This window comes from Corylus avellana, chromosome ca8 (assembly GCF_901000735.1).
Source record: "Corylus avellana chromosome ca8, CavTom2PMs-1.0".
Taxonomy (NCBI): Eukaryota; Viridiplantae; Streptophyta; class Magnoliopsida; order Fagales; family Betulaceae; genus Corylus; species Corylus avellana.
Window position 1 is genome coordinate 10692491 of NC_081548.1, and position 23871 is coordinate 10716361.

General features: G+C 32.8%; 2 pseudogenes; both read left to right on the forward strand.

The window, feature by feature from the left end:
* The window catches only part of LOC132190875 (probable inactive purple acid phosphatase 27), an 18006-nt pseudogene extending 13569 nt beyond the window's left edge, over nucleotides 1-4437 (forward strand).
* Nucleotides 4438-7191: 2754 nt separating this feature from the next.
* On the forward strand, nucleotides 7192-14427 carry LOC132190876 (probable inactive purple acid phosphatase 24; annotated as a pseudogene).
* The last annotated feature ends 9444 nt before the right edge of the window (nucleotides 14428-23871 follow it).

Here is a 23871-nt window from a genome sequence, read left to right on the forward strand (position 1 = left end):
TTTTAATCAGAAATTTTTATTTAAAAAAACAAGATTTTTTTTTCTTATGTTTTTAAAAATGAAAATTTTTATTTTTTTAAGTGATTTTTATTTATTTTTTTTAAAAAAGGAAGTATTACAAAATTATATTATAAAATTTTTCGAAAAGAAATGAAAATTTTCAATTCTTATTAAAAAATTAAAAATTTTATTTTTAGAAAAAGAATTATTATTTTTTTATTATTTGATGTGGACTTTACCTAATTATTTAGTATACCTAACCGAGGATTTCAAAAGAAAAAAAGGATTTGTGGGATGGATCATTCTCAAATATACTTTTACGGGTGAAAAAAAAAAAAAAAAAAAAGTCCTCGACGCACAAATGAAAAAAAAAAAAAGAAAAAAATTTTTATTATTGGTCAATTACGTACTTTAGCACCTTTTTTAAGCATTATACTTGTCAAATTCAAAGTAATTCTTGATAGATAATCTTTCTAGTTTCATGGTCATGCTTTGAGTCTAACATCTTTCAAACTCACATCATCTATCATTAACATTTCTTGCCGGAAGTTTTGGGTTTCCTATTTAATTTCGTTTTTTTTTTCTTCCGCACATATTTTGTAGAGCATGATCAAATCACATGTCAATGGTTATATAAGGAAAAATAGAAGGTTTGAAAAAAAATTGTACTTGTGCAAAAGAGAATACAAAAATAAGAATTTGGAGACGTGAGGTATCGATCCTCGGACAAGTAAATTCAGTTTACAAGTGCTATACCATATAGCTACATCCCCTTACACAATTGAAATTAAAAATTTATTGTTTAAAACTTTAAAAATAAACTCAATCATCAAAGGTCAATGAAGGGTTTCAACATACAAAAGAAATGGCCTTCGAACCAAGTAAACAAACACCAGAAATCATTTTTAACAAAAAAAAAAAAATCATGAACAATATTGATCTCTACTTTGTTTGTAGAAAAAAAATTGTGTACGAAACAATCTGAGTATAGTGCCTTTTAACGTGCTTGCCATATACAACACTAAATTTTTTGGGGAAAATTCTACATATCCCCAACAAACTTACACCCATTTGATAATGTCTCTCCCAAACTTTTAATTGTGACAATGTCTCTTCAAACTATCAAAACATTGTTAATGTTGACTAGCAAAAAGATAATAAAAAAAAGTCCCTATATATTTATCAATAAGACAAAAATACAAGTATAAATTCGAGAAAACTAAAAAGAAAAAAAAAATTGGATAAAAAATTTTAATTTAAAAAAAAAAGATTTTTTTTTTAATAAAATTTTTACGAAAATTTTTAATTTTTTTTGAAACGGAAATTATTATTTTTTTAAAAAAAAAAACCAAGATTTTCTTTATTATGTTTTTAGAAATGATTTTTTTTTAATGCAAATTTTTATTTATTTTTAAATCAAAATTTATATTTTTTTTTATAAAAAAGGAAATATTGACAAAAATATATTATAAATGGTTTTGAAAAAAACAAAAAATTTCAATTCTAATTAAAAAAAAAAATTGAAATTTTTTAATTTTATTTTTAGATAAAAGAAATTTTCTTTTTTTTTGTGGACTTTACCCAATTATCTTGTATACCAGACGGAGGATTTCAAATAACAAAGGATTTGTGGATAGATCATTCTCAACATATACTTTTACGAGTAAACAAAAAAGTCACAAGTCACGACGCACAAATGAAAAAAATACTTCATTATTGGACAATTTTTTTTAAAAAAAAACAAAATTATAACGAAAATTTTTAATTTTTTTTTAATCGGAAATTTTTATTTAAAAAAGCAATGTTCCAAGAGAGAGATGGAGATATTTTCTTCGAGGCATGGGACCACTTCAATGCATTGCCTCTAAAATGCCTACATCACAACATCCCTCAAGATGATTAGGTACAAATTTTTTATGAAGGGGTTAGATGATACTAACAAAGGGATGACTGATTCAGCTTGTGGAGGTGCACTTATGAAAAAGAGTAGTGAGGAAGCCATGGAGCTCTTCAAAACACTAAATGAGCACTCCCAACAATTCTGCTCCAGAGGAAGGCGAGGAATAAAAAGTAAAGGCATGTTGAAGTGAACCTAAATAGTGGATCTCCAAATCAGATGGCTGCTGTGGAAAGAAAGCTGGATATGATTGTCAAAGCCATGACTGCTCAGAACATCTCACCTATTCAACAAGACACACAAATCCAAGTATGTGCCATATGTTCTCAATTTGATCACACCACTGAGACTTGTCCTTTGTCTCCATTTGCAGATCAAGAAGAGGCGAATTATGTGGGACAAAACAATTACCCTCCCAAGAACAATCCATACTCCAAATTTAATAAGAAAGGATTATAGAACAAATGTAGCGATCAACAAATGGAGCTAGCAGCTACATGCTTGATTTATTTTTTGTCTATTTTTTTTTAGGGATTATGGAGACTCAGGGTCAGTATACATTACTCCCGATTCAGGTGGAGAATGTGGAGTTCCTTATGAGACTTATTTTCAAATGCCAACCCAAGGAAAGGATAAGCCATGGTATTCCATAGAACAAGCAAGTGTTCACTTCACAATAATTTCAACCGAGCATGACTGGTCAGAAAATTCTGAGCAGGTAAGATACAACAGGTTCTTCTAATATATCCTTCAAGATTAATTGGGATTTACTTAATATTTGTTCATAATTTACTGTTACAGTATGAATGGATGAAAAAGGATATGGCTACCATTGATCGATCAAAAACTCATTGATTAATTTTTATGGTGTAAGTAGGCTTTATAGACAATTTCTTTTTATTTTTTTCTGGTTATTTATGGAATGTGGCATCAATTTGTCACACCATGGATCTCTGCAAGTGGGCGTGTATACTTTTTAGTATGCGTGTTTAAGTATTAATTAAATGTTACATTTTCTTATCAGCTTAAAATTTTGAGATAAGCTGTGATTTACTATGGTATTAAAGCCAAAATTCTGAATTGGAATCTTAACTTTACAATTTATATCCCATTTTAATTGCAAAGTGAAGTGATCTCCTGCTGTAAATGAGTATAAAATTTGCCAATGCAGGCACAGACCCATGTATACTTCAACAGATGGAGTGTTTAGTGTGGATAAGAAATTTGTTGAAGCTGTAGAACCATTACTACTTGAGAATAAGGCAAACTCCTTTGGCTCCTCATTCCTCATTCTCAAAACATTAGTTTGGCCATTTTTGGTTGCATTCTATTTTCTAACACTATGTTAGGAACATGATAAAGGTTGATCAGGCTCACTTCGGCCATGTTCATAATTATGAGAGAACCTGCGCAATTTATCAAGAGGAATGCAAGGCCATGCCTATAGCAGATGAAAATGGCATTTACACGTATGATAACAGCAATTACAGTGCCCCAGTGCATTCTGTTATTGGTATGGCTGGCTTCACCTTGGACAACTTCACAACTGATCATGTAGTAATATATATCTATATATATACATTTTTTTATGTCTTTGTATGTGATAGGTGAACTTTTAGATTCAATGTTCTTGCTCCTGGACAGATGAACACATGGAGCTTACGAAGGATTTCTAAGTTTGGTTATGTAAGAGGGCATGCAACAAAGGAAGAGATGAACTTTGAGGTTTGTATGCTCAAACTCTATCTAGCTGACTAGACAAGATATAGTAAATCCAAAAATACAAGGGAAAATTTAGCCTAAGGCCCCCAATAAAATAATGCTCCAAATAGCAATAGTATAATGAAGTTTTATTTTATATATATATTAAAGAAAAAGACTTGTAATTAAGGACCCAATTATGGTAAAGAAGCTCTTTAATTAAGGCCCTATATTGAAGTTTAAGAGGAAAAGAAAGAGAAAACTGAAAAATCACATAATTGGCACCCTTAAAACAATAACTAAACTCGTAATTTTGTCTAAACTTAAAATCAACATATGTTGGCTAAGTTCGTTCATAGGACTTAGTACCCATGAGTTCTTTCTTAATCCACCAATCTATGTAAGCTTATTATCTTCTCAATGTGAGACTGTGGTGTTACAATTTTGATTTGACGTAAAGATGAAAATAATTTTAAGTATTTTATAAGTATCTTAAACAAATAAAGCCCTTAAGAAGACCATAATGTCAATTAGTTAGTACTTTTAATGTGAAACCTTAGAACTGTAGAATGGCAATACAACACACACACACAGACATACTCTTTGTATATATGTGTGAAAATTGTCTCATCTGTTTTCATCAATTTTACAGTTTGTGAATGCTGAAACAAGGGAAATTGAGGACAACTTCCGCATCATTCAAAAGCAGAGTGACAAATTTGTAGATGTCTCACAAATAATGTCTCGCTTCGCGGGGATGGCAGTTGATGAGTTCAACACAGAGAGAGACGTCGAGTTGTAGTGCGTGCCTCTTCTTTCTGAGCAGGATCTCTCTCATCAGAGAGAAACCAGAAATTGTGATATGGGACAAAAATTATAAAAAGACCTTTTTCTGAGGGGAAATGAAATAAAAACCACAATTCACATACAATTTTTCTTCCTTGTCATGCATTCTCGGTTTCATTTCTTGTGCACTTGAAGAGAAATTAACAGTAAGGATATTTTGAAAAATGTTGGTGTACGGAACTAGTAATGGCCTCAAGTTGCCACTAGGGAAGAGCTCTGTCTGCCAAAAAGGTAAAAGATGTCGTAAGCTTGTCGGCCCCTTAGGGTTGGAGAGACTCCAATGCTCAAGTCAGTCGTAAGGGGTGTAAGGGAGAGCTTTCTCAAGTAAGGAGAGCATAATTGATAAGAGTGTAAAATAGTGAAAATATGTACCTTAGGCCTTATATATATATATAAGCATGCTGAGCATTCTAGAGTCTTCTGAAGTCTCCTAGAGGGGTAATGGCTCTAGGTCCATTGGGTCTTGGCCTCTTCCAATGGGCTAGAGGTAAGTTTATTCCGACTCTTTTTATGCCGTAGGCTTTTAGGAGATTTTTAGGTCCTATAGAAAGCATAGATAATTCCTACAAAACGTCTTAGAATAAATCAAACCCGAGAATCTCATAATCACGAGAATCCTATCAAATTCTTAATTAATCACTCACAAATTCTCAGGCTTCACATTTTTTGTAATGCGAATACGGAGGACTATTAGATTATCCAAACCAAATGCCACATCGGAGCTAGTTAGTCTTCAAGTAAAATATTTGATATAACGCGACTCAATACCATTTAGACTTAAAAAGTTAAACCTTTAAATTTAGATTCAATTACGTTATATTTATCACTCACTACGTAACTACTACCAATTAAATTGAACTTGACTACTTAAAAAAAAACAAAATCACAAACAAAACAAAAAGAAACAGAGAAAATAATAAGAGAGAAGGGTGTGGAAGGCAATGAATAAGCAACGACCACTGTGCTTTCAAAAGTAAGGCTCGTGAGTGATGACACATGAATCATGATGCAGCACGATCATGATTATTAAAGGATGCATGCAGAACATGCATCTTCATACATACACCATGCATTTCAGAAAGAAAAAGAAAAACAGATGGGTATAATTATCCTCATGAACTTCAAAGTCAAACCAGACAAAAAAAGCTTCGGAGAAAAATCCGGACAAGTAAAAAGACAAAACCGATAGTTAGCGGCCAGGCACCTACGTGGTGTTAGAACTTCAAAAAACCAAAGCGCATGCACCACGTAATGTTCTCCACACAAGCTCCATATTTGTAGCATCCACTCAAATTAAGTGACAGATTGGAAAGAAAAGGAAAGAGAAAAAAAAAAAGGTTAGTAAACTTCAATTACACCCTTGACGTATAAGTGATTTTGTGGGTTGCAATTTGTGATACCGGCAGTGTAAATTTTTTAATTTTAGGTTATGATTGCAAAACTGCTTATATTTCGCAAGAGTAAGTGAAGTTTTGAAAAAAGTTATGAAAACAAAAACAATATATATATATATATATATATATATATATATATATATAAAATAAAAAATAAAAAAAATAAAAAAATTACTTTTTTTTTTAAATGGACAAGTTAATCATTTTAATAAAAAAAAAAAAAATGGTGAAATTAGAAATAGTTAAAACATAGAATACCTACACTACAAATTTTTAAATTTTAAGAATATAATTACAAAACTGCTTATACTTTGCAGGTGTTTAAGTAAACATTTCTACAAAAGTTTTGAAAACAAAAAGAAAATATAAAAGAAACCCAAGAATAATAACCTTCTTGTCTACCTTTAGAATCTCAAATTTTCAGTACTATAATATTTTAAGCCATTTTTTTTTCTTTTTCCTCCTTTCGTTCTTGTCTGATGGAGTACTATTCCACTTCTTGGGCATTCAAATTTTTCTTGTGGGGATACTTTACTTACCTCTTCATACTTTCGCGGTTTTTGCAGACACCCCCTCATTGTTCAAAAACTCTCATTTTGATGTATCCAACTTCTGTTTCCTTTCACTTTGCTCATTTCGTTAGGATTTTATAATTAAATCAAACGGTCAAATGAGTAAAAGCCCTTTATACTCCTAAATTTTTTTAAAATTTCAAATTTACCCTTATTTATAAATAAAAATTATTATATTAAAAAAATAATATTAATAAAAAAATAAAGAAGTGACCCAATCATGGTAGGACTACCAGGAGTCATTACTGACCTCCTCCTGTTTTTGACCCACCTAGACTCACTTTAGACCCCGGTAATACTTTTGACTCCATCAGAATACAGTGGACTCCACCGTCACAAGTGACTCCCGTGGTCACTGGCTCACACACCAGCCGGTTTTTTTTTAAAAAATATATTTTTAAAAAAAATATATAATAATAATAATAATAATTTGACCCGTGCGTCACAATACGGGTGTGTTAGATCCACCGGTAAACTCACGAATCAAGATTTAAAAAAAATATATATATATATTTTTTAATAAAAAATATGGGCAAGATTGTAATTTTACACCCCTCAGTTAGGATCTAAAAGAAAATCCTAAAGGAATGGGCAAAGTGGAAGGAAACAAAAGTTGGATACATCAAAGTGAGAGTTTTTGAACAATGACCGTCTGCAAAAACAACGAAAGTATAGGGGGTAAGTGAAGTTTCCCTTTTTCTTTTTCTTTCTTATCATCCTTCTTGGTTCTTCTTCTTCTTATTTGTCATTGTTGCCATCTTTGACGATCAACTCTACAGCAATGCATCGAAATCACATTGTGATATCGGAGTTTCGGATACTAAATAGAAAAATCTTTTCCGACTGTCCAGATCTGAACCCTTTTCTTCAAATTAGTGTTAGTCCCTTTTCCAACATTTCTGACGAAGAGTACGTCAATGTTACCGTTAGTGGAGTTTTGTTTCCTTCAAAGCTTGATTGGGTCGCCATATATGGTTGCACCAGCTTATTCTGAGTAAGAAGTGTTCTCTCTCTCTCTCTCTCTCTCTCTATATATATATATATGTATCAAAAACTTTGTTTTATTTTTTTTTTGATCATGTGTTAATTATGATGTTTGTGTTTATCTCCTTGTGCCTTTTTCCATTACAAATGCAGTGTCTCGAGTTGTTTATCGAACTTCGCTCTCTTGTTCAGACTGGTGATCTTAGCCAACTTCCTTTGCTCTGCCACTATCCCGTTAAGGTAAGCCAATGACTAAATTCTATTATGTTGTGTATTTACACCATCTTCTAGAATTCCTAAAGTATTGGACGGCAGACCAAATCGACTGCAATTGATTGTTTCGATTGCAGCCAATTGAGAGAGAATTCTGATGGAGCTCACCTGTCTGAACCCTATTGGAGTCCTCTCTCATGTAGGGGGCAAGTAGCCTGCAATATGGGCAAAGAATTACATTCAATCTTAATCTATTAATGGATTTAATAGAAGTAAATGTTAATACAACAAATTTCAAATCATTTCATATGAAAAAAACAAAAAAAAATTGTTGTAGAATATTTTAAGAATTTTGATCTGGTGCTGACGTGGTACTATCAATTTCTAATTTTAAAAAATTTTAAAAGATTTTTTTTTTTTTTATTCCGAACGTTGAGTAGTTAATTAATCGTGCAGAATAGCATTTAGGGTTCGAACTATATATATATTGTGACCAAAAAACTATAAACAGTATGCCGAACAGACCATTTGTAGGCTGCTTATAGAAAAAGACAACGAAAACATTATAGGCTAGATGGACAATTTTTGACATGGCATTTGAAATTAATTGAAAGGCATTGTTGAGTGATTGAGGTCACTACAATTTCTTAGAATTGCAGCAGCTAGCAATTCCTATAATCTAAATCGCTACGTCATTAATAAAATTACATAATGAAAAAAAAATAAAATAAAATAAAATAAAAGCTAATAGGTCGCCACACAGAGTATGGTAGGGTAAGCCGACTGCTCCCAAAGAAATGATTGACAACTCCCTAATTCTTTTAGAGGCTAGTTAGCCATCCTAATTAAGGATGTGATTTGGTGCAAGGACCACTCCCTCACCATTTGAGGGTGGTGGTTAGTAACCCCAAGGAGCAGTTGCACCACCCCTCGCGCCATCAAGAGGTTGTGCGAGAACTCTTGACCATTCAGAAGGTGGTGTGACCATGCCCCCAAGCATTGGGGTGTTGAAAATAATTTTGGATGATGCACAAATTCTCATTGATATAAAATAATTACAATATGAATATTAACAATAAAATAAATAAAATACAAGAGATGAAAATAGAGTATGGAAATATCTCACAATGCTATAGAATCACGCAAGAACGTTGTTCTTAAAAGTTGATTCATACCTCCTGGAGTATATAACTCGGTGCGATCGGATCCTTTGATATGCAACCTCCCAGGATTAGACTATAGTGTCTAACTTGGTTAAGGACGCACTTCCAATAACGAAGTGTAATAGAACAACCCAATTGTCAAAGTGGATGAGAGACTTCAGAATATTATTTGTAGGAAAAACCAATATAGCATATGGCTTTATGCCAAGAAACAAGTGTTTTACAACACTATACTTATTGGAAAGAAAAGAAAGTGATTTTTCCTATATATCCTTATTAGAGCTCAACATATATATATATATATATATATATATATATATATATATAAGTGCTGGAAAGTTTCTTTTTTAATGTCATAAAGAAGTTTAATGACCAAACGGTCATAACATAAAAAACTCCCAAAAAGTTGTTATAAAATACAATAATACTTATTAACTCTAAACGGTCATATATATATATATATATAGCTTATGACAGTACGTTGAAGACCAAGTCTTCAACGTATGAAATAGCTAGTCAATAATAACAAAATTAAAACCTTTGTAAATAAAACTTTAATGATTTAAACGGTTAAAAAATAATAATGGCTTTGTAAAGTTTTAATAACAAAACAACTGAAAAATAATGTTTGTAACACATATACTACAACAATCCCCCACATGTTACAAACATTAAAATAGAAGGAGATTGAAAGCATGCATCGATGTGGTACCCGAAGGTTTTAACCGCACCTAGGATAAATAAGTAGGAACTTAATGAATCGTGGTAGAGTTAAACTCTTTTAACCAAATCCACAAGTTAAACAAACTTATCATCCACATAACTTTCTCCAAAAACAAAAAATTAAATCAAATCAAATAAACCAAAAGTCAAATCAAATCAAATAAAGAAAATTGGGTTGTTCTATAGCGGGTTGGCGCCTTATACAGGCCATGCGCCTCTGGGCTTCATGAGTGCTCTAGAGACTTGCCAAAGTCTCATAGGAGGCGGCACCACCTCCACACTCACATAGGTGGCGTCCATCAAGAATGTGTGCAGAGAACATCCCATCCCAACAAGTAGAGACTATGGACCCATTAAGAGTTTTAAATTCATCCTTACTCACTCTGCATCTTTTGTTGTTATACCATAAAATGGCTTTCATGAGCTCTAGAGACCTACCTAAGTCTCATAGGAGATAGCATCTCCACACTCATATAGGTGGTATCCATCAAGAGTGTGTGCAGGGAACACCCCATCCCAACAGGTAGAGACTATGGACCCATTAAGAGCTTTAAGCTCACCCTTAATCACTCTGCATCTTGTACTGTCTTACACCATAGGAATGGACTCATTACTAATCTTCTCAACAAGATAGTTAATAAACATAAATTGACAGTACCATACCTCATTTCACTTGTGACTTCGTTTCCCATTAAACCTCATTCATGGGATCTCCAATCAGAGGTTGGGTATCAATCACAGTGTCATAATTTGGGTATCAGTCCTATCCTCCTCGATGTTTATCTCACTAGCCTTCTTGGTAGTGACTTGGTCAAAGAATCTACATAATTCTTTATGACCTCACAAAGTCCATGGACATATACCGGTCTTAATAAGCTGCCTCACAATATTGTGCACTTTCTCATTATAAATTCTTTGTTCTTTACTCGAGCTATGGCAGCCTATCAATCACAATGAAAACACAGGTGAAACTGAATTAGTATATAAAAACAAATTAATTTATCAATAGGCTCATCGGCCATTTTCTTTAGTTCCTGCCTTCTACAAGGCAACTAACTGTGACTCCATAGTAAACCTTGCTATGCAAGTTTGCTTTGAGGACTTTCAAGAGATAGCCCCTCTAGCCATAGGAAACAAATAATAGCCATTAGTAGGCTTTGCTCATCTAATAAAAAATGCAGTTAGCATCACAATATCCTTTCAATATAGAAGGATAATCACAATATGACAAACTAAAATTAATTGTGCCATTTACGTATCTCAACAATTTAGAGATATCATCCCAATGCTCAATACCATGATTATGAGTATATCTACTCAATCTACTAACAATATAGGTAATATCAAGGCATATATAGTTTGTCAAAACATCAAGCAATCAATGATTTGTGCATATTTTTCTTGCAAAAACACCATCACCATGATTCTTAACCAAGTATATTTTTGAATTATATGATGTAGAGTTTGTAGACATAGGTGTATAATAAAAGTGTTTAAATCTTTTAAACATCTTTTCGAAATAATATATCCGAGATAAAATAATGCAATCATTATCTTTAATAACTTTAATGTCCAACATGACATTAACTTTACCTATGTCTTACATATCAAAATTAGATGCAAGAAATATTTTAGTATCATACACAACATCAATGCTAGGTAAAAAATAAAATAAGCTAGTCATCAATATAAATATAAAAAACATATTCATTATTGTAAAAATTGCTATGCATTTACTTGCACCATTAATCAAATATAAATTAGACAACATCACCTTGTCAAACGCCATTGTTTAAAAGCTTGCTTTAATGCATACAAGCTAGGATTTCACCAGTTTGCACACTTTATGTTCTTGACCGGGGATTACTAGTCCCTCGGGCTGCTCCATATAAATTTCTTCATCATTTAGAAAAATAACTTTGACATCCATTTGATGTACAACAAGTTTATAAATATAAGCAATGACAAATAACATTCTAATAGATGCAATTTTAGTAACCGGAAAATAAGTATCAAATAATCAACGTTTTACATTTACTTGTAGCTTTTAGCTACCAAGTCTACCATGTACTTATCTATTGTATCATCTGGTTTAAGCTTCTTCTTAACCACCTATTTATAATCAATTGATTTGGTCTGAGGAGGTAACTCAATGAGTTCCCAAGCATGGTTAGACATAATTGATTTCAATTATTTATAGCTTCTAACCAATTAAAATAAATAAATAAAATGCATCAAATAGATTTAATTGATTCATCATAACATGTCAGATTATCATCAATAATATAAACAATAAAATCATTACCGAGATTCTTTCCGCTCTAGCTCCTTTGCTTCTTCTCAATTCTTACACATCATCAACAATTTATTAGAAGCAACCAAAAATTTATGAAATAATTTTTCCTTATTTTTCAAAGGAAACACATGCTCAAGGAAAATAACATTTTTAGATTCAATAATAGTATTGTAATCTAAAACATCACTCTTGATAATAAGGAATCTATAGCATGAACTATTACATGCAAAACCAATAAAATCACTTACCTCTCTTCAACTGACAAAGGACTAACTTGGTCATTTATCAAAACCACAGGGACTTCCTGTGATAAAAACCAAACCCCAAAGGAAAAAAATAAAGTTATCAAACTCCAGGGGGTATTAAGTATTTAACCCTTTTATTAATATTCTAACACGTACTTACTGTAGTGACTCAGCTGGTTGGAGTGAACAAATCCAATTTCGAACTCCACCTGCAGGAGGATCAGATGAGCTCAAGTTCATAGCATATGGGGATATGGGAAAGGCTCCTCGTGATGCTTCTGCCGAGCACTTTATTCAGGTAAGGATAGGATACATTTGCTGCTGCAAATATAGTAAGACCCAAAATTTAATTTGTTTTCACAAAATTTTCAAGGTTTTCTGGTTTATGCAAATCCCAATGAATGAACAAATTCTAGTACCATCCAAAATGAAGAAATCTTGCACTAATAACATGTTAATAACAATGCATTATGGTGATTTTAGTCTTTTACTTCTTGAAACACAAATATATTGACCCTTGTTTTTTTTTTTTTTTTTTTTTTTCCAATTTTCTGATACATATATAGCCGGGGTCCCTCTCAGTGATTGATGCCATCGCAGATGAAGTAGATTCTAACAAGGTAGACTCAATCTTCCACATTGAAGATATAAGCTATGCCACTGGCTTTTTAGTTGAATGTGATTTTCTCCTTCAACAAATAAGCCCTGAAGCATCACGAGTTTCTTATATGACTGCAATTGGAAACCATGAGAGGTACCTTTCTCATCTGCATACTTTAATAAGTATTGTTTTTTTTTTTTTTTTTAAGTCATTTTTGTTAGAATATATTACAGAATTTGATTGATTTATCAATTTAAATTATATTATAATACTCTCCCATATGTATGAGTTAAACTCCTCGATCTTTAATAGGTGGGGTTTAATACATAAAATATTTAATTGAAATGAGAGGTGAATTACGGAGACAGGATTTAAACTTATAACCTATGCTCTGATTTGCTTCTATATCAGCACTATATATATTTTTTCTTTTCTTTTTCAGAGATTATGAAGATTCGGGATCAATATATACATTAACTGATTCAGGAGGAGAATGTGGAATTCCTTATGAAACATACTTTCCCATGCCAACCTCAGGAAAGGATAAGCCATGGTATTCCATAGAACAAGGAAGTGTTCACTTCATAGTGATTTCAACTGAGCATAATTGGACAAAAAAATATGAGCAGGTTTGATTAATCAAATGCTTTATGTCCTTTATGCATGTTTATCTCCTAATCTGACATCACCTTCTTTCAAATATATGCAAAATGTTTCAGTATGAGTGGATGAAAAATGACATGGCTTCCATCAATCCATCAAAAACTCCTTGGTTAGTTTTCACAGGGTAAGTGAATCTTACATATTTTAACACTATTCTTTGAATTAATGTTGATGCTAAGTGAAAAGACTAGGTAGTTTGAAGGATATTGTGATCTTTTTAATGTTAATTGTACATTGCAAATAAGATGGTAGTTTCTCACATTAAATTAACTACCTCTTGTCATGTAACTATGTGCTCAAAATAGACATCGGTAAATTGCAAGCATAGACCCATGTATTCTTCTGCAATAGGATTACTTAATGTGGATGACAGATTTGTTGAGGAAGTAGAACCATTACTCTTGGAAAGCAAAGTAAGTCCTTTTGGACTAAGTAGCCATATTCCTAAATTTCTTTGAAATGAACTTGTGTTCTTCTCTTTGGTTGCTATTTATCAGGTTGATCTGGTTCTCTTTGGCCATGTTCATAATTATGAGAGATCCTGCTCGGTTTACAGAAAAGAGTGCAAGGCCTTTCCTTAAAAAGATGTAAATGGGATAGATGTATATGATCACAACAATTATAGTGCCCCAGTGCATGCAATTATTGGTATGGCTGGTTTTTCCTTGGACAAGTTCCCAGATCATGTAAGTTCATCCCAGACTCCCTATCTCTCCATATATATTATGCACGCATATATACATGCAGGGACGGAACTAAAATTTCTCATTCGAAGACCAAAGTATGAACAATGGGCTAAGCTGAAAGAGGGAAAACGCGCCCATGGTTCCCTCCCCTGCTCATGCATGTATGCATAGGTCTGATAAGTGAACTTTGATCTCTTACATTGGAATAGGTGGAAAGCTGGAGTCTATCAAGGATTTCCCAGTTTGGTTATCTCATAGGGCATGCAACAAAGAAAGAGTTCAACTTAGAGGTTAGTATATATATGCATGCACTTCTAGCTAGAATCTACTCTTACACATTTATGTTGTCTCACTCATTTCCTTCACTTTGGCAGTTGGTAAATTCAGGTACAAAGAAAGTTGAGGACAGCTTCCGCATCATTAAATCTCAAGCTTCCTCATGAAAGATTGTTGGAGAGGAGAGAGAGAGAGAGAGCACCTCCCCCCTTCTGCAAAGTATCACGGAAAGATCTAATTTGTACAATAAGTAATCAATTTTGATGTGTTTTGAGCAAATATAATGAATTGAAATGATAGAAATTAAGCGGAATCTCAACTCTTTGATTACGTTAATTGTGAGATTTTAATTTAGGGTAGGTCTTGAGTCCTGTGTGATAAGGCTATTTGATAATAATTAAGAATGCATGACACCTTAACTCGTGTCTTGTGTGCGCAGGCACATGACACAAACCAAAGCCTCAAGAGTATATACAAAATTAACTTGGTTGGGACAGAAAAGTCAACTTTTTCATTTAAAATTAAGTCATATATTGGAATATATACTCAAAAGTTGTAGACCTCTAGATGAAAGAACCCAATTCTACAAGTGAACCAATGAATTCACAACATTATATATATATATATATATATAAGACCTTAATTCCTTCCAAGGGACAGGGACCCTAGTTAATAGAATTGTTGATCCTACAGGGGCCGCTTGAAATTGTTTCCAATTAGAATTTTAGGCGACTTAAAAAAAAAAAAAAAAAAAAACTTTTAGCCTTGTCCAAGTAAATACTTTTCAAATATAGATATAAATTTCTTACAAATCGGTCTAATAAGTTTTTTTTTTTTTAAAAAAAATGGTATTCCCTCATTTCATTACTGTAGAAAAAATTGCTCTAACAAGACAGTCTAAAGTACAAAGAGGGGTTGTCCCTCTCCACTCAGTATCCTCTCCTAAATCTAGAGCCTACTTTGCCAAACAGTGAGCTACCCCATTGGCACCTCTCCTAAAATAGCTGATTCCCCACTAAGAAAATTCATGAGCAAAGACTTAGCATCATTAATCACCAATCCGTAGCTAATCCAGTAACTACCATCCTGCGGTAGAGCTTGGACCACCTCAAGCGAATCACCTTCAATGATAATATTTGTGAGGCCTAATAACCTTTTACCCAGGGCATATGCTTGCCACACTCTAACCGCTTCAGCTGTAGCAGGATTTATGATGTGATTGTCTTTAAACGTACATGTGCTTGTAACACCTTTTTTTAATTAACTTATGTGCTTTTAATCAAATGGAAGAATGGCATTGTCACGTCAACGTACCAGGATGAGGGTGGGATCAGAGTCTCTACTATATAGCATTATTTAATTTAATTTTTTATTTTATAAAAATATTTCTCAATTTTTAATTTTTACAAAACACCTCAAAAATTTTACAAAAATCAATTTTTAACTTTTCTCAATTGTGGCCCATCAAATCAATTCTCAACTTTTACTTTTTTCAGAACTCAAAACCCCCCAAAATTCTCAAAATTTTATTTAACCAGCCCATATATATATACTTTTCAAATATTTGTATCATTGCTTCTCTAGATAACCCCAAACTTTTTGTCCGGGATCCAGGTAATTATCCTACTCTAAAATCGAAGATGAAGGTTAATAAATTAAAATAAATTTTAATATTGTAAGTTGTGATTAAGAAAGAGAGAGATAATTGTGGGATGTTATTGAAAACAAGTGAAAAACGAAAATACTTCACAAAAAAGAAATAAAAACGAAATAGACATTAAAAATTGTTTCCAATTAGAATTTTAGACGACTTCAGAAGGGTGTGTTTGAGATTATTATTTCATTATAGATAAAAAGTGCGATTTTAAATAAAATTGTAGAAAATAGAATTTTGGTATTGGGTTTTTAAAAAATTATGATTTGAAAATACAAAAAATCAGCATTTTTAAAAAGCAGTCAATACAGTACTTTTTTGAAAACGCAAAACTTTAAAAATTAAATTGAGATTTTACCAAATACTTAACTATATTTTTCAAATCACTATTTTTAGATCGTACTTTTTAAAATTGCAAACTTAGGACCCTAAGCCATATAAAGCAACACAAAATAAGAGTTACAGTGACGGATCTGGAGGTGGCTGATGTAGGCCATGGCCTCCCAACACAAGGAAATACATATATATATATATATATATATATATATACCTTATATATATATATATAGGGGGAAAAAAAAAATTGTAAGGTAAAAAAACAAATTATAATGTAGTGTTTTTTTTGGCCTATTGCCCCTATCCACTAATATTTTTAGCCCTTGGCCCCTACCCATACCAAAGTCTGCTTCCATCCGTAGTTGCAAAATAGAGTAATTGTCATCCCATCGTCCCTGGTTGCAAAGTATCCAACAATGTTGACGTGACAATCTCAACCAACCTTTAATTTTTTTGTTTTAACCAAAAACTGATCAAAGAGGACCAAGAGTTAGTTGTGACTGCTACTACGTTAGCATTAATTGTGCGATATTTTTAGGATTAAAATATAGTTTCTAGCATTATTCTCTCTCTCTCTCTCTCTATATATATATATATATATATATATATATATATATATATATATATATAATTTTCAAGAGCTTCTCACCCACCTCTTGAAAATTTATTGATCGAAACCTATGGCACTGACACAATTGTTAAAGCTTCTCCTTTTTAAAACTCCTGATTCTGCCACTATTCATAATGAAACCAAAAAAATCATTGAACAGAACAATTTTATAAATCAATCCCTTCATGTCATTGGCCAACAGTTAGACCGGAAGACAAAATTGAATCCCCCACTTCCTCTAGTTGTAGAATAGAAAAACCTATCATTTCCCTTCCTAAAGAAAGGAAGAATCTTGGCTTAAAAACTACTAACCAAAAAAATGTCGACAGAATTGATATAATGCTGAAAAATTTGAAAACTAGTCAAGCATCTGGCTCTGGACAAGCCTGTGTTGTCCAAAAAATCAATGAGACATCTGATTCAGATGATTCTGAATATTCTCAATACCCTTCTGATTTCAACATTAATATGATTGAAGAAAATTTTGATCCAGAACAAAAACTCCAAAAATTTTTTGATAAAGCCAAACCCATTAATCTCACAAAAAATTGGTACACAAAACCCACTCCTCCTGATTTACAATTTGAAAAAAGATTATTTCAATCCCAGTTTTCTGTTTTTGCTGATAAACTTTATGAATGGAACATTGATGGTTTGTTTGAACAAGAAATATTGAATAAAATGAATCACATGTCTATGGTTGCTAACGCTTATGTTACTAATCACAATTTAAGCCAATCAGAAATTATTGACTTGCTTTCTACTGGCTTTTCTGGAACTCTTTGGAATTGGTGGGATAAACACTTCACTGAAGAATCCAGAGAAACAATTAGAAAAGTTGTCAAAAAAGATGAAGATGGCTTACCTATATTTGATGAGCAGCGTGGCACTGGTGAACCTGATAGTGTTAACACATTGATTTACACAATCATTAAGCATTTTATTGGAACACCTTCTAACATCACTTCTCGTATTTCTGATTTCTTGAATAATCTTCGTTGTCCTACTATGTCTGATTATAGACGGTATCAAGATGTTTTTCTTTCCCGTGTTATGGTTAGATCTGATAGTCAAAAGCCTTATTGAAAAGAAAAATTTATTGATGGGTTACCCTCATTATTTGCTCACAAAGTTAAAGATGAACTCATTAACTCTAACACTGGATTAATTGAATATGAAAATTTAACTTATGGTGATTTATTTTCTACTGTTAAAAAACTTGGCATAAAAATGTGCATTGATAAAAAAATGATAAGACAACAGCTGAAGAACAAAAAGAAAGCTAAATATGAAATGGGGAACTTCTGCGAACAATTTGGGTTACCTCCTATGGCTCCGTCCCGGAGAAATAGAAAGAAACCTGAAAAAGTTTTCAAGAAAAGACCTGCTCCATATTACAATAATTACAAGAAAAGAAGATTTAATAAACCATTAAAAAATCTCCAGCAGCTAACAAACCCAAGAAGAATAACTCAAAATTTGATAAATATTTTTCTAAATGAAAATGTTTTAATTGTGGAAAATCAGGACATTTTGCTGATAAGTGCCCCGAACCACCTAAAAGATTAAAGAAAGAAATTAATGCTTTAAAAATTGATGACAATGAAAAAGAAAATCTTTTTAGAATCTTACAATCAATAAGTTCTTCCGATTCTTCTGATTTTGAAATTTTAACTATTTCAAGTGATTCTGATTACCATTCTGCCAGTGAATTTTCTGATAATGATTTCAAAATTGGTTGCAATAATTCCTGCTGCAAAACTGTCAAAACTTGCAATGTTCTCTCAAAAACTGAGGAACAAGAAAGTTTGCTAATCACTTTAATTTCAAAAATTGAAAATCCTGAATTAAAAGGAGACTACCTTAAAAAACTCAAGAATACAATGATAAAAAATGCTAATAAACCTAACAATACAAAAATATCTCTTGATGAAACTTTGGAACGATTTTCTAAACAAAAAACTAAAGAAATTACTATCTCAGATTTGCAGCATGAGATTAGTAACATCAAGAAAGAAATTGCAGATTTAAAAAATGACCTTTTTACTGTTAAAACTGATAATAATGATTTAAAACAACAACTGTTAATACTAAAAAAATCCAAGATTGTTTTCAAGATCACAATTCTGATAATGAAAATGATAAGCAATCTGAGCATTCTGATGAAGCGGAATCCAGCTATAAAGTGATTTCCAATGAAATAAACAATGACATCAAGATTATCAGTCTTATTAACAAAATTATTCCACCCAAGTGGTATTGTAAAGTTCATATTGTCACTGCTCCTGATTATGCATTTAATACTATTGCTTTGATTGATTCTGGTGCTGATTTGAATTGCATTCAAAAAGGAATAGTGCCCAGTAAATATTTTGAAAAATCCACTGAAAGACTAAACTCTGCTAGTGGAAGCCGTTTGCAAATCAAATATGAATTAAATAGCATACATGTCTGCCAAGGTGATATCTGTTTTGATACTCCTGCTGTTCTTGTTAAAAATATGACTGAAAAAGTTATTCTTGATCTTCCTTTCATTTGCATGCTTTATCCTTTTTCTGTTGATGAAACTGGCGTTTCAACTGTTAAAATGGGTGTTGAGGTAAAATTTTATTTTGCTAACAAATTTGAGATTGATATTAGTCATTTTAACATTATCACTGCCAAAACTAAACACTTATACTTCTAGAAACAAGAGGTGAAATATAAAAAAATTGCTGAACAACTTTTGGATAAATTATTGCAATCAAAGATTGCCTCTTTCAATACCCATATCATTGATCTTGTCTGTTTTGATCTTCCTACTGCTTTTTGGCATAGAAAAAAACACATTGTTTCTTTACCTTACATTAAAAATTTTTCTGAAAAGAAAATCCCCACTAAAGCTAGGCCCATCCAAATGAATGTTGAAACTTTAGATTTTTGCCAAAAAGAGATTGCTGACCTACTTGCTAAAGGAATTATTCGTAAGAGTAAATCTCCTTAGTCTGGTGCTGCCTTTTATGTTATGAAAAATGCTGAAGTTGAAAGGGGAACCCCTAGGCTTGTAATCAATTACAAACCACTTAATGACGGACTAGAATGGATCAGGTATCCCATTCCAAATAGGAAAGATTTAGTTAGTTATCAGTGAGGCTATAGTTTTCTCTAAGTTCGATATGAAGTCAGGATTTTGGCAAATCCAAATTGATGATAAAGATAGATATAAGACTGCTTTTACTACTCTATTTGGACATTATGAGTGGAATGTTATGCCTTTTGGTCTAAAGAATGCCCCTAGTGAATTCCAAAACATCATGAATGATATTTTCAATCCCTTTAGTCACTTTTCTATTGTTTACATTGACGATGTTCTGATTTATTTTAAATCTATTGATGAACACTGGAAACATTTGAACTCATTTCTAGAAACAGTCAAACACAATGGACTTGTTGTTTCTACCAAAAAGATTAAGCTCTTCCAAACTAAAATCAGATTCCTTGGTTTTGATATTTTTGAAGGTCGTATAAGACCCATTGATAGAGCCATTCAATTTGCCAATAAATTCCCTGATATTATCATGGATAAAAATCAGCTCCAAAGATTCTTAGGTTCTTTAAATTATGTTGCAGACTTCTACAAATATCTGAGGAAACATTGTAAACCTTTATTTGACCGTCTGTTAAGCAATCCTCCCAGTTGGACTGACACTCGTACTTCTCTTGTTAGAGAAATTAAAGCCCATGTCAAGGCTTTACCTTGTCTAGGAATTCCTTCAGACAATGCTTTCAAAATCGTTGAAACAGATGCTTCTGAAATTGGTTTCGGAAGTATTCTGAAACAAATTGTTTCACCAGGGTCCCAGAACAAATTGTTCGATTCCATTCTGGATCCTGGAACGAAGCTCAAATAAATTATAGTACTATTAAAAAAGAAATTCTTTCTGTTGTTCTATGCATCACTAAATTTGAATCTGATTTACTAAATCAAAAGTTTTTATTACGCATTGATTGTAAATCTGCCAAGTACATTTTGCAAAAAGATGTTGAAAATATTGCATCAAAACAAATTTTTGCCCGATGGCAAGCTATTTTAAGTGTTTTTGATTTTGATATTGAATACATTAAAGGTTCCAATAATTCAATCCCAGACTTTCTCACTCGTAAATTTTTGCAGTGCCAAAATGGCCAGCAAAAAGGACAAGGAGAAGATTGAATCCAAGCCTTTGGCCTTGAGGCCAGAGACTCCCATTGCCCCTCCAGCTACCACCTCTTCCATTGCACTAGCCAATCGTTTCTCCGCTTTCAATCCCGGTTCTCCGGCCACTTACTCCAGTGCCCTTATTTCTGATTATGACCCTTTTGTTGTTGCTTGACAAAAGACTGCTGCCCCTTTCATTAAATACGATAAATCCTCAGCTTATGTCGTTCTTCCTCATTCTGAATATTTGTTTCACATTGAATTGAACAGATCCCACATTAAATTTCCTGCTCAAATTGCTACTACCATTTTTCTCCCAAAATTTCATTGGATCCCTGAGCATCCTCAGAAAACCCTTTCTTACTATACCAATATCTTACTCCAAACAAAGTCCGTCCACTTTAAACCCATTTTCAGTAAGACTGACCCCCAACAACTCATTTATCACAGCATTTATTTCGATAAGATCATTCTTGAAAAGGATTGGGAGGAACATCCCTCACATCTTAGGAAATTAGATGATTTCCCAATCCCTTTTTGCTATTATGATTACATTAATGCTTGGTACAAATTTTTCCTTTTCCAAAATTTCAAATTTGATCACTCCTGGTTCTTAAGCTTTGATAAAGAATTTGGAGGCATTCTCCCCCTCTGGTTCTCGGATTGGTGGATGAAATTTGACCTCATCCCTGACATTCTCCCATTAAAAATTGTTGAAGCTTTTAAATCATTCAAAAATCTTTACCATACTAGTGAATATGGGAGCAAATTTCCCCATGCTCTCCATTTTGCCAAAAAAATCAAGGTTCCTTGAATCATCAAGTGGCAATATGTTATTCTTGATGACAAATTGGAACGCCATTGGTATATTAAGTGGTGGGATAATTACCCACGAACTGATCATTTGATTGAAAATGTCAAAGCACTAGCCCAGTTACCTAAAATCCAAGCTCCTTTTCCTTCCAAACCATTAACCATTGGCAAACCTGCCCAATTGATAACCCCCAGTGCTTTCCTTTCTCCTCCCAAAGAAGCTGTTACCCCTACTACTTCTTCTTCTAGTTCTTCTAAGAAAAAATTATCTTTGAAGAAAAAAGAGAAGAAGGAAATCTTAAAAGCATTACTCATTTCTCTCGTGACAGCTCCAGTTCTGATGAAGACAAAAAACCCGATGATAATGACAAGAAATCCGATGAATCGTCTGAAGCAACCTTCAATCCCATACGGCAATGGTTCGGGAATTCTGGTTTTCTCGGAGACAGTGATAACTATTATCCTGGAATTGAAGATTTATAGCTCATTTGCCCTCCGTGGCATCATTGACAGCTCATTTGCCCTCTGTGGCAACATTGACAGCTCATTTGCCGTCCGTGGCACCATTGACAGCTCATTTGCTCTCCTTGGCACCATTGACAGCTCATTTGCCCTCCGTGGCACCATTGACAGCTCATTTGCCCTCTGTGGCACCATTGACAGCTCATTTGCCCTCCGTGGCACTAAACATCATTAAAATCTACTGAAGACATTTACCAAATCATCCTAGCACAGTTCCTGCTGACATTACAATACCTCCTACAGTACCTGCCGACATTACAGTACCTCCTACAATACCTGCCGACACTATAATATTGCTATAGTACCTGTCGACACTACAGTATTTACTTTTACTGTTCCACTGTTAAAAGCCCTGATGTAATTTTATTTTACCATTGGACTCCGTCTATAAAAGGACGCACCCCCTTCATTGTAATGCAGAAGCTTTCAGCTTAAACACCTGAAATCCATCTGCAACCATCCTGCTGCTTTCAAACCTATAATCCTTTCCGTTTTCAACTTGTAACTTCACCACTTCCAATTTACATTTCAATCTGTAAGTCCTCTTGTTAATCATTAATCAAATCTTTTGATATCTTTTCATTATCTATTTGTTCCATTACTCTGGAAAATCTTGCATTATGCTTATTTTAATTGCATATACCTCCTACATGGATGGTTCTACTGCTGCTTCATTTTCAATTATTTTCTGCATTTAAATATATTCATCTCCATCATTTGGAGATGAGTCTATATACCACACCAATATTACACTATTATTCTACTTTGTTAACATGACATTGTAAATCTACAATTGAATTAGCTCTTGTTAAAAAATTTGACATTGGAATGAGGATGAAATATCAATATAATATGTAGCATTACGCACACACATAGGTCTAATACGCGAACTTGGTCTTGTGATCCATTGGAACAGGTGGATAGCTGGAGTTTAGTAAGGATTACCCAGTTTGGTTATTTGAGAGGGCATGCAGTAAAGAAAGAGTTCAACTTAGAGGTCAATATGCATACAATTCTAGCTATAATGTTCTATCCTCTTACATACATTTAATTACTTATCTCACTCATTTCCTTCACTTTGGCAGTTGGTAAACTCAAAGACAAAGGAAGTTGAAGACAGCTTCTGCATCATTAAATCTTAATTAAGGTTCCATTTCAAAGAAACAAACTCATTTTTGCTTCTTTGAAATTTTTGTTACTCTCTATATAGGAGCTATATTTCTCAACAAGAAGTTGAGACTTCTTTTGTCTTTGTAAGGACTTTAGTAGTTAAAAATAGTATCATAGGAATTGAATAATTCTCCATGCATTGGCTGAATCCATATATTATGTCTAGCTAGCTTAGGGTCTGTTTGAGATTGCATTTGAATGGACTAAAAGTATTTTTAACACTCAAAAAGTCATTTTGAAGAAAGTATTCGTTTGGTAAAAAAAAAAAATTAAAAGCGCTTTTAAGGGTCCAAAAAAGCCTAAAAATAGCCAAAACCCACTTTTGGCAA